This window comes from Myotis brandtii, unplaced genomic scaffold, assembly GCF_000412655.1.
Source record: "Myotis brandtii unplaced genomic scaffold, ASM41265v1 scaffold284, whole genome shotgun sequence".
In the NCBI taxonomy this organism is placed as follows: Eukaryota; Metazoa; Chordata; class Mammalia; order Chiroptera; family Vespertilionidae; genus Myotis; species Myotis brandtii.
In genome coordinates, this window is record NW_005360846.1 from 380,859 (window position 1) to 388,630 (window position 7,772).

The 7,772-nt window shown below is 41.1% G+C and overlaps 1 protein-coding gene across 2 annotated transcripts in view; it reads left to right on the forward strand.

The window, feature by feature from the left end:
- The first annotated feature begins 6,923 nt into the window (after positions 1-6,923).
- ZZEF1 (zinc finger, ZZ-type with EF-hand domain 1) overlaps positions 6,924-7,772 on the forward strand; it is a 106,996-nt gene continuing 106,147 nt past the window's right edge. Inside the window, exon 1 of one of the 2 annotated variants that reach the window (XM_014541948.1) lies at positions 6,924-7,020. The gene's annotated coding sequence lies outside the window, so the exon portion shown is untranslated. The remainder of the gene's footprint in view (positions 7,021-7,772) is intronic. The other variant, XM_014541947.1, reaches the window with a different exon arrangement.

Below are 7,772 nucleotides of genomic sequence, written 5' to 3' on the forward strand. Positions count from 1 at the left end.
GGCCAGGTAGAGCCCGCAGCGTCCGGGAATGGCAGCAGCGGGGCGCCGGGACGTGCGTGGGGTGCTTTCAGTCTGTTCGCGACCAGAGGCGGCTACAAATTGCTTTAACTTTGCATAGAAATGTGGAAAGCCTAGACTAGACCTTGCTCTGAAAAACGGAACAAGACCAGATGTTGTAATGCAGACGTTTGTGCAGTTGCCGGACGCTGGATCCACCGCTCCCTGGAGCTTTCTTATCAGGCTCCAGAACAGCTTAAGGGAAGGGAGGCACAGTGATCCAGGGAGTGCCGGCGAACCCATTGTTTTTTTATTGGCCAGGGGGGTTGTACCGAGCACCTTTTGAATCCAGTGTGGGCGCCTAACGAATGTGGGAGGAGAATAACATACCTTGGAAAAACACATTCTAAAAGCCATTCTCATCAGGCAAAAACTAGCGTTTCCAAGTACACATTTGATTTTAGATCTCTGAAGAACCATATTTTAGACTAATTTAAACCTTCATCGAGCCTAAAACTTACAGGCAGATACCAGATTTCCCGTGAATACTTGTAATTATAGTTTTTGGCATAATTACCAATGTCACCTCTATTAAATTATTAACAGCCAGTCGATATGGCAACAAAATATTTTCCTTGGAAAGGACCTAAGGAATTATGTGTACTGAACACTTCATTTTAGAGTTAAGAAGAGAACTTGGATTGTTACTAAAAGAGATCTGACCCAGGGTCACCCAGTAAATCATTGACAAAACTGAAGACTGCTACTCACATCTCTTGATTTTTGTTGGTCTTATCTCCACTACCTCCTTCTTGGGACTCTATTTTATTTAACTCCACAATGTTATAGCAAAAAGGTGCTTAATTTTTGAAATAAATAAGCCATGTAGGCTGTCAGTGAAGTAAGTGTGAGTACCTAAAGCAGTAAATTGACAGCTACTTGTAATGCCATAAAAAAGTGATCCAGAGGCTTGTAAAATATTTTAAGAATGTTTTCCTGTACCTGGCCAGATTCACATAATATGGTTTGTATGTTTTTTTTAAAAAAATATATTTTATTGATTTTTACAGAGGAAGGGAGAGAGATAGAGAGTTAGAAACATCGATGAGAGAGAAACATCGATCAGCTGCCTCCTGCACATCTCCTACTGGGGATATGCCCGCAACCAAGGTACATGCCCTTGACCGGAATCAAACCCGGGACCTTTCAGTCCGCAGGCCGACGCTCTATCCACTGAGCCAAACCGGTTTCGGCCATTTTTTTATATTTTCCTTTAAAAAAGACTTGTAAGTCATCCCAACTCTTGAAAATGTTGGTCATATTAGTGAGTGAGGGTTTTCTTTTCTTTTTTTTCAATTACAGGTAACATTCAATGTTATATTGTATTAGTTTCAGGTGTACAGCTAGTGGTTAGATAGTCTTATATTTTACAAAGCATTTTGATATTTCAAGTATCTTCTTGGCACCATACATAATTATTACAATGTTACTGACTATATTCCCTGTGCTATTCTGTAACTACCAATCTGTACTTCTTAATCTCTTCACCTTTTTCACTCAGTCCTCCAGCCCACCTTCCCTCTGGCAACCATCAGTCTGTTCTCTATCTGTGAGTCTGTTTCAGTTTTGTTTGTTCATTTATTCTGTTCTTTAGGTTTCACATATAAGTAATATTATATGGTGTTTGTCTTTCTCTAACTTATTTCACTTAGTATCATACCCTCCAGGTACATCCACGCTGTCACAAATGGTAAGATTTCATTCTTTTTTATGGTCAAGGAATATTTCATTGTATATAGTATCACAGCTCTTTTATCCACTGGTCTGTTGATGGGCACTTGGGTTGCTCCCATATCTTGGCTATTATAAATAATGCTGCAGTTGAACATAGGGTTGCATATATTCTTTTGAATTAGTATTTTGGATTTCTTTGGATGTATACCCAAAAGTGCAATTGCTGGATCATAAGGCAGTTTCATTTTTTTCTTTTTCTTTTTTGAAGGCAGTTTCATTTTTAATTTTTTTTCTTAAAATATATTTTTTTATTGATTTCAGAGAGGAAGGGAGGGGGAGAGAGAGACATCAATGATGAGAATCATTGATCGGCTGCCTCCTGCACGCCCCCTACTGGGGATTGAGCCCGCAACCTGGGCATGTGCTCTTGACCAGAATCAAACCCGGGACCCTTCAGTTTGCAGCCGACGTTCGATCCACTGAGCCAAACTGGCTAGGGCTCATTTTTAATTTTTTGAGGAACTTCTGTACTGTTTTCCATAGTGGCTGCACCAATCTGCATTCCCACCAATAGTGCACAAGGGTTCCCTTTTCTCCACATCCTTGCCAACACTTGTTATTTGGTGATTTATTGATGATAGCCATTCTGACAGGTGTGAAGAGATACCTCATTGTGGTTTTAATTTGCATTTCTCTGATGATTAGTGACATTGAGCATCTTTTCATATGTCTATTGGCCACCTGTATATCCTCTTTGGAGAAGTGTCTATTCAGGTCCTCTGCCCATTTCTTAATGGGGTTGTTTGTTTTGGTGTTGAGTTGTAGGAGTTCTTTATAAATTTTGGAGATATATATATATTCCCTTATCAGATATATCATTGTTGAATATCTTCTCCCGTTCAGTAGGTTGTCTTTTTGTTTTGTTGCTGGTTTCCTGTATTGTGTGAAAACTTTTTAGTTTGATGTAGTCCCATTTGCTTATTTTTTCTTTTGTTTCCCTTGTCTGAGGGAATACATTAGAAAAAAATATTGGTAAGAGAAAGGCGTGGGTTTACTTTTGAGCTCTCTACTTTGTTCTATTAATCTATGTGTCTGTTTTTATGCTAGTACCAGGATGTTTTGATTACTATAACCTTGTATATAGTTTGACATCAGATAGCATGATACTTTCAACTTTGTTCTTCTTAAAATTGCTGTTCCATTTTTTTTAAAATTTCAAGAATATCCATAATTCTTTCCACTCTAATCCTAGGTACATTATAAGAAAGTGAAACTGTGCAAGAAAGAGCTGTGTGGATCTGTTGAAGGAGTTGACACATTTCAGAATTATCCAAGAGAGAGAGTAGAGAAATAGTGTTTACATTGTGAGATTGTTAGACAGGAATAGAACTACAGGTGAAGTTTACAGGAGTCCTGTAATGTAAGGCCAGGAAGTACTCAAGGTGTGGTCCAGAAATTATGCAAGGGCTATGACATTATTCATTTGTTTATTGAACAAATATTTGTTGGGCATATACTGAGTGCCAAACACTTGGATGACAGTGGGCAAAGCAGATACTTGTCCTTAAAGAGTATGTAATACCGAAAGAGATTCACATTAACCCAGCAATTATAGGCATGGTGAGGATTACCCAAGGGAAGGTGTAAGGGAAAAATAGCAAGAATATTTAACCCCATCTAGGGAGTCAAGGAAGACTTACCTGAGAGAGTAACATTTCAGCTCAGATTTGAAGATGAAAGCAGACGGTGCAGAAGGTGTTAGCAGTGTTCCAGGCAGAGGGAATCACATGCATGACCCCAGAGTCCAGAGAATGGAGAATATGGCAGAATGGTATCATATATTAGGGTTAGGTAAAACTGCCTCAGGGACAGAAAACCCAGTGCAACAGTGCTTTAAACAGTAAAGAAGCTTCTTATGTAAAAGTCCAGGTTTGGCAGTTTCACAGCTATCGGACCTGACTCTATCCATCTTGTGCTGTCATCCTCCACCAGACACTTTCTACCTAGTGATCCAAGTGACTCCTTCAGCTTTTAGTTTCCACATTCCAACCAGCAGGAAAGGGAAAGGGCCATACTTCTTCTCTTAAGGGCATGGCTTATATCCCATTGACCCAAATCCAGCCACATAGCTGCAAGGGAGGCTGGGAAAGATCCTTATTCCTTTCCCACATATTCAGCTAAAACTCAGAATTTAATTATTGAGGAAGAAAATAGATATTGGGTTATAATAGCAGTCTTTTATTCATGTGCCTAGATCATAGAATGCAGCAGGAGGAGAACAAGGTTAGAGAAGTAGGCAGGGACCAGATTGTGGGAGTTTTTTGCATCCTCGTTAAATAGGAGTTTGGAAACAGGGGAGTTTTAAATAAAGTGCCATGCTAGTTGTGGGTGCCTTGTGGGAGAACCAGAGTGGGGTCAGAGTGGACCCAAGCAGATCAGTTAGGAGGCGATTATGGCAGATTTGGGTGGGAGAGTTGGGGCCTAGGTTGTTACTACAATTTCATGACTCTCACTGGTTAGCACTGGTTATTTGAAGAGTGGTTCTGACTCAAAGTGAAGGCTTAGCCAAAGTTTAAACACCTAATGATTGGGTCCTGGCCGGATGGCTCAGCCTGTTGGAGCGTCGTCTCCGTACACTAAAAGGTTGCGGGTTTGATTCCCAATCAGAGCACATACTTAGGTTGCAGGTTCAGGAGGCGATTATGGCAGATTTGGGTGGGAGAGTTGGGGCCTAGGTTGTTACTACAATTTCATGACTCTCACTGGTTAGCACTGGTTATTTGAAGAGTGGTTCTGACTCAAAGTGAAGGCTTAGCCAAAGTTTAAACACCTAATGATTGGGTCCTGGCCGGATGGCTCAGCCTGTTGGAGCGTCGTCTCCGTACACTAAAAGGTTGCGGGTTTGATTCCCAATCAGAGCACATACTTAGGTTGCAGGTTCAATTCCTGGTCAGGGTGCATAGGGGAGGCAACCGATATGGATGTCTCTCTCTCTCCCTCTCCCTCCCTCCCTCCCTTCCTCTCTTTCTACAAGCAATAAAACATAGCTTCCAGTGAGGATCAAAATTATTAATAATAATAATACCTAGTGATTGGGATCATCTCATTGTGGTTGGTTGTCCTGTCTATAAATAAGGGAGTATTATATTAGTAATATAAAAATAAGTAAATATAAGCCATGCATTTGATTCTCTGCTTTAAAAACAAGTCTGTCCTTTGACTTGATTAAGTACACATTTCTGTGTCTTAGTTAATTCCGCAAGTAAGCTTCTGAAAATGTATTGTGATATTCTAATAAAAGTTTAAGGATTTTTGTGAAATAATAAAATATCGTTATAGTAGCAACTAAAATGGTGAATTATTTATCTTCATTCAATTTATAAGAGCTAGCACCATAGAGCAGGTTATCATTGGTGTACATTATTTACTATTAAATAGCTAAAAGTTTCCAAGGTTTACATGTTGGTGTTTTTTCTTGGCCACTAATTTGCATTGCTCTCCATGTCCACACAGCTGTCTTGCCTTCACGTTTCTGACCATAATTGCTTAAGGTGGTGTCCTAAAGGAGTTGCTGTATGGCCCAGAGTCTGAGATGTTATCATTTTATAGTACAATACACCTTTCTTTTCTCATGGTGGGTGTGGTCCATGGAGAAATACTCTGGTTTGCTCACAGGAAGCAATATTTAATTGACTCATGTAGAAGAGAAATAGAGTTAAAATTAAATTCTTATTTGACATCAGCGATTAGAGATTAAATATTTGTACTCTTAATATTATATGCTTCCACAAAATCATCTAGAGCAGAAAAAAGTGCTCAACACAGGCTGATAGCAGATGGCTTTAAGGTAGGAATTTAATATGAGTAGGTCTTATTTTATTAATTTGTCATATTAGTTTTGGTGCCTACTTTGTGAAATTCATTGGATTGTAAACCCTGATGGAAGGACCATTTTTATTCATTTATTTATTGTCTTAGCACAGTCCTGGCGCATAGCCAGCACTCAGTAAGTGTTTCCACCCATAGTGCCCTCAGTTTCATCTAAGAGATTGAATATGGTGCAGTCTTCATCTCCAAACTTGTATTTTATATTCAATCTGCAACCTTTTAATAAGATATTTCTTGCCCTGGCTGGTGTTGCTCAATGGTTGGAGTGTAGGCCCACAAACGGATGGGTTGCAGGTTCAGTCCCCCACCCCAGTCAGGGGGCATGCAGGAGGCAACCAATCGATGTGTCTCTCTCTCCTCTCTCCACCCCCCCCCATCATTTCCCTCTCCCTGTCACTTTCTCTTTCTCTCCCTCCCTTTCACTTTCTCTAAAAATCAATGGAAAAAATATTCTCGGGTGAGGATTAACAATAATAATAATAATAATAATAATAAAAAGAGGCCAGCTGCATAGCCCAGTGGTTGAGTGTCAACTTATGAACCAGGAGGTCACAGTTTGATTCCAGGTTATGGCACATGCCCGGTTGCAGGCTCGATCCCCAGTGTGGGGTGTGCAGGATGCAGTCAGTTCAATGATCCTACCTCATCATTGGTGTTTCTCTCTCTCCCTCTCCCTTCCTCTCTGAAATCAATAAAAATATATTTTAAAAAAAGTTCTTGATGTTGGAGGAAACAGTTAGATATTAGTGAAAATTTTAAAAGGCTCTTAGTCACTATTGGGTTTAGAGGAAATTTGGAGAACAATACTATTTTGGTGTTACCATGTTGGAAGTATTAATCAACTAATTTAAAATGGCTCTGAGCCCCAGAACCATGCAAATATAATACAGTTGTAATTCTCTACCCCTTCAAGACACAGAGTGTGAGAGACGTGTATATGCACCATAAAGATGAAGCAGGCTACAAGCATGGCTTATCCTCAGCTCGCAGCCCACGGGGGCTCCCCACTTCCTGAGGGATCCTCTGAATGAGGGGGAGCCCACAGGCTGGCCTGTTCCCCTGTCTGACCTCATCTGTCTCTGTCTCCTGCACAAGTCCTGTGCTCTAGCCAGTGGGATACCTTCCTTGTCCTGTGTGTGGACCTTGCTTTTCTCAGTTCTTCAAGATTCCCTGTCTTGGTACTGTCACCTGACCAGGACCAAGCCTTTCTTGTGGCGGGATTCAGATGGCTTCTGTATAATGGTGTTTCCAGCCCCACCCTTTAGGCTTTTTGTTTTCTCTTCTGTACAGGTCACTTGGCACTTAGAGCACACTGTCTGGTTGTCTGGTCCTGTTCTGCAGCGAGGCTCTGAGTCCCCCCTAGCCAGGAGCCTGTAATATCCAATACACAGGAAGTCTTCAGTGAGTGATGGCCATTACGGGTGATGCGGCAGTTTAGAAGAGAAAGATCTTGGGTGATTTTGGCTCTGAGTGCTTTGCTGTGAGGAGGTTGATGGTATTGGCTTCTTGTGGAGCAATTCATGATCCAAGAGAGCTGTGGAGGAAAGGTCATATCTCTTTTGCCTTTACGTGATTTCCAAAATGCCACTTCATCATGTACTGTCTCGCTTTAGAAACTTCAGTGTCAAATGTTAGTCTAACATTTAAGTCTTTCCATGCTTATCTCCCAGTACTCTTTAAGCATCTAGGTCCATTCACTGCTTCCCATACATGTGGGCATTTTGTCCTTTGTTCTCTTTCTCTTCCCTTTTGTCCATCCTAAGCCCTTTCCACTTTCAAGCACTATAGAGAAGCCCTGGCCGAATAGCTCAGTTGGTTAGAGCATCATCCCTATGTACTAAGGTTGTGGGTTTGATCGTGGTCAGCAAACATACAAGAATCAACCAATGAATGCATAGATAAGTGGAACAACAAAATCGATGTCACTCTCTGTGTGTCTCTGTCTCTCTCTCTCTCTTTCTCTCTCAAATAAATTAGCTCTAGCTGGTTTGGCTCAGTGGATAGAGCGTCGGCCTGTGGACTGAAGAGTCCTGGGTTCGATTCCGGTCAAGGGCACATGCCTGGGTTGCAGGCTTGAGCCCCAGTAGGAGGCGTGCAGCAGGCAGCCAATCAATGATTCTCTCTCATCATTGATGTTTCTATCTCTCTCTACC